We start from the raw sequence: 5,005 nt of genomic DNA on the forward strand, positions 1-5,005 counted from the left end.
AGCTGCTAATTGTTTGCTGTTCTATAGATTGTAAGGTCTTTCAGCTGACACAAAAAAGTGGCCTTTATGAAAGATTATCTAAATTAACGAAAACGCAGTTTGGAAAATATGACATAATCACCCATTACCACACAAGACAGGCTTTTGTTATTACAGGTGTTTGTTGAGCTAAAAAGATGCTTGGTCTACCAAAAAAAAATAAAAATAAAAAAAAAACAAGCAAAATCACATAACAGGACTTTTGGTCTCCGTGTCCATTGTTATAAGAAAAGGAAGGCTTAATGGATTATGCGTATAAAGCAAATTGGAAAGGACACAAAGTAGGAATAAAAATATTGGAAAATTATATGCAAAAATCAACCATACAAAAAGCTTTATCTAGTGGAAATGCTTTGTGGTGCTTAAATTCTGATGCACACAGAGGTATCTCAATAAAAGCTGGAGAAGTCAAACATCGAACTAATTCCCAAGTTCCTTAATGCTAGAAGACTGACAGCTGACATAATTTATTAATGTTTTCAATAAATATATATTTTATAATGTTCCAGACAAAATATTATTAGAAGTTTTCTCAGCTAGGAATAAAAATCACAGCAGCAATAGAAGAGACCTACAAGAGTTTAGTCTGCCTACAGTTTTGAAAATTTATTAGACAATTGGTAGTGCTTTACTTTTACTGTAAAAGCTCCTTTATAACTAATCAGAAATGATAATGTGATTGAAAGCTTTAGAAATTAAGCTATTAAATGCCCTCTGAACAATCTTGATAGGCATGCAGTACACTGAAGTAGTTAACAGGGAGTTGAGAGCGCTTTAAAAAAAAAAAGGATTTCTTCCTGATAAAGCACTGCTGCAGAAGTCATTATTGCTGTTCTGAATGTGTATCGGCATGAAAAGAGAAGATTTCCTCCCGTGTTTTTAATATTTTATTAATTAAAAAACCCCAGTCTTTCTTTGCTTTCATTAAGTGTGGAAAAGCTTCATTAATATAGAAACCACTGTAAGTTTCTGCCCCTTATAACAGTTCTCCCATGTCAGCAATAGTGACATATCAACTATCAGTTTTCTGCATCCTGATAGTGGTTTTCAAGCATGCCTCATAGTTCAGACGGGGGCAGTAAAAGCTTACACTATCCCTTTAAGGCTTTCTTGATGTTTTTTGGCATTCTTTTATAATTACAGCTTTTACTGTAAGCACTGTACTGAAGGCATTGTGCTGTAATTGAGTCCTGTGAAATTATTTGAGATCAGTTTAAATGCCACTTTTTAAACAACTAAACTGGAAAACATTTAACTTTCCTTTTAGAATACAAACACAACTAGAGCAAATATGCAATTAACTATCAAAATAAAATGCTGGTCTGGGAGATTTGGACAATTTTCACAGAATTGCATAGCAATAACTCTGTCCCTCTGCATTTCCAGATTCCCTCTAAAGTCTCAAAGCCAACCAACAGATTACACTCACACATTTTTTGCTGTTGTAAAAGGTATGTATAATGAAGGAAAAATAGTAAGTATGAATTTTAAGAGCTGAATATACAAGGTTTGTAAGAGATTAATATCTAAAATATTGGTGCTGTATGCATGAATGTAATGTCTCAACAGGTATGAAACATACTGAATGAGGATTTGCTAGTAACATGGAAGGGACTGAGCAGATGTGCTTTGTATCAAATGATTTTCATATTTCAATGTGACAAAATAGATGAGCCACATAAAGCTTAATTTCAGTTGCAAATTGCAAGCTGAAATAAGTTCCAAAATAGTAAACAATTAGCTGCTTTATTTTCTTTTTAATAAGACTAAATTACCAGATAATATCTACTGGCATCAACTTGGCTAATAAAAATCTGTTTAATAGGATTTGCCATTTTTCCAGTTGCTATCATGATCAGCTTTGCATTTTGATTATCTTTAAACTTTGCCTCAATTTTCTCATAGAAAGGCTCTCAGTAGTAATTGCTTTAACATTTATTCCAGGTCAAGTGGTTAAGTATGAATAATGATGTGTCAAAAATGTACAGTAATGCTGTCAATAGAGCAATTACCATTTAGCTAGAGATTATTATGGCACAAGAGCACATTAACTGGGCACAGTAAACAGAACAACAAAGAAGGAAGGGGCAAAGAGACCAAACTGTTTTCAAAACCTGCCAGTGTTATACAGTATATGTTACTGACAGATATTAGTTGTTACATAAGAGCAATTAACTCTGCAATCAGCTACAGTCGGCAGCATTGGATTAGAGTGTTTCCAATTAGAACAAGAAGTTAGAAGCCCGTTTTTAGAACATTGGCTTAAATTTTTTTTTTTTTTAATAATCTGACAACGACTTTGTTTTCCCTTGTATATTTTCCATCTCTGTTTGGAAAGTGGTCGTCAATTGACATCATGCTAAAAGCTTACCCAAATCACTAGGAAGCACACTAATAAAAATACAGCACACATCTGTTTCTGGTCATTGCTGGTGGTGTAAAAGCTAAGATTTATTTTTTCACATTATTTTTATAGGAGGAATGTTCTGATTTGTTGTCAACTTGCAATATAATGCATTACCAAGTAACCTGAAAAAAACAGTTTAACAGTAAGTCACAGATTGAATGTGTTTTTCTATAGCCTCTAAAAGATAGCAATCTTTTGGTATTCCTTTAATTACAGCAGCATAAAAACTATAAAGTTATCTAAAAGTATCTAAAGTATACTTATATATACTTATATACTTATATATATAAGATAAAGATATCTAAAGTATCTAAAATGAATCTTGTAAAAACATACATAATTCTCACTCCTCCTGTGCCTGACATGGGACAATTACAGGATGACCCAAACTAATAAGCATTGCTTTATTTGTCTGAGTGGTAATTACAAAACTTCATGGCATTCCACTACAGTCAGGTGTAGGTAGAAGTAGGAAGGCCCTCCTTCCCCTTAGAAATTTATGTGTTTCACAATTAGATGATACTGCACTTCAACATGGATGTGGTTACACAATTCCACTAGCTCATCTCTGTATATCCACTATTTACACAGCTGAACAGAAATTACAAGCTCTGTTGGGTTCTTATAAAAAGAGCTGAAAATGTACGTGACTTCCAGATGCAGGCCTTATTGAATATGCAATGCCTGGGAAATACGGTATGTCTTTGAGCTCCATGTTCTGGAAGCATGAATATCTTCCTCATATTCAATTAAAAATTATTTCAGTCAGTGTCCACTGTCAAAAAATTAAATTGGAAAAAAGTAAACATGTAACTTTGTCAAAGGGTATTTCATAGGAGCACACTACATTTTTTAGAAGCGGGGAAGAGATTAAAACCTTATTTCTACCTATGCGTCATTGTGACATTTTCCAGGATATCAGTATAAAATATTTGTAAATGAGACAATTCAATACTACTAAAGGAGAGTAATTTGTGACCTCAAATTATAAATTTCTTTACCTTTAGGTAAATTTTAAAATTTCAGGTAATTTTGGTGCCATTCACCCCCTTTTCCAATGAAAATTTATAGTGATTTGAAAGCAAATTTTTCATTGCAAATGAACCAAAAAGTTGAATTTTCCCTGCTCCCTTGTCCTTACCATCTCCTGTGACACGTTTTCTGAATGTGTGTCCAATAGAATCTGAAACATCAGCCCTCATGAATTGCCCATGCAATTACTGTGTTCTTCTTCACACAGTGCCTATAATAAGCACTGTGATCTAATGACAAATGTCCTTGAAAAGCAGTTCCATACACTCTTTTGAATCCTTATTATTACTGAAATCTGTTATTTTCGCTATTGCTAACATACTGCTAACACAACTTACACAATAAAAATTGAAATAATCATATGTAAAATGTAAGAGATGTGCCTGTATACTGTAAATTAACCAGTGTCAATAGGCAGCAATTTGTATTGGACTATTTCCACTTGTATTACAGTCTTCTCTGATTACAACATTCCCTCTACTAAGAAAGACAGTCAAGCAGTCTTGTGTAATCTTTAGGATTGTTAAAGGATGGAATGCATTTGTCTACAGTCTGTATAAATAATTTGTAAGACCAGGTAGCTCCTAATAGCTATAACACTAGAGAGTATGATCACCAATTCAGATTCAGCACTGAAGTGCCTATAAGCCCATGCAAAACATGAGAAGGCACAAGCTGTCATCTGAAGATCAGCTGAAAACCATAATTCTGTCCCATATACCCTGTATCTCAATTATTTTGACTGAGTTTGATTATTGTTATGATCTACATGATTTACAAACATTTACAAAATTTGTCCCTTGTAGCATCAACTACAAAGAAGCAAAACAGTACTAGCAGAGATAGGTGCATCTTAAAGGACACCTGGGGAGTTCTGAAGGAAGTTCTATAGAGATGATCAAGTGAACTGCAAGGTAAGGAAGAAAACAACTCTTTAAAAACATAAGAACAGATAAAATAAAAGTGTAAAACTGTCGTAATAATAGTTAATAATGAGGCAATATAAAGAGAAAATACAGTCCTAGAAATACACTTCCATATCAATATTCCCATGTAAACCAATCAGAAAATCCATACACTTGAAAAAGGTTCTAAAAGTGGTAATTTGTTTACCTAAACCTTACATCCACCTTTCTTTTTACAAGAGGGATTCAGTGCCTTATTGTAGTTATCTGATGTTTCATATCAATAGTGACAGGTTATAACCCAAGAGATAAAAAAAACAAACCTCAAACTATTAACTTATTTTCCTAATAAACTGTCCCATTTAAATAGAAACATCAATCACATTAAAAGAGAAAAAAAATGGATGGCCATGGTTAAACATAGCAACAGAAGTAAAACATTATGCTATACAAGGTCATCCCACTTCATGATTTGTAACAGAGACATTCTCTGTGTGTGGAAAGAACCCAACCTGTCAAAATTATAACAGTTTTCCATTCAATATATAACTGATATGCTTGAAATACTTAAAATTATATATGTTTACCTATAGTAAACATTTTTACCTAGTTTAAAAAAGGA

The sequence above is a fragment of the Mesitornis unicolor genome, unplaced genomic scaffold (genome assembly GCF_000695765.1).
Source record: "Mesitornis unicolor isolate BGI_N332 unplaced genomic scaffold, ASM69576v1 scaffold3177, whole genome shotgun sequence".
Classification (NCBI taxonomy): Eukaryota; Metazoa; Chordata; class Aves; order Mesitornithiformes; family Mesitornithidae; genus Mesitornis; species Mesitornis unicolor.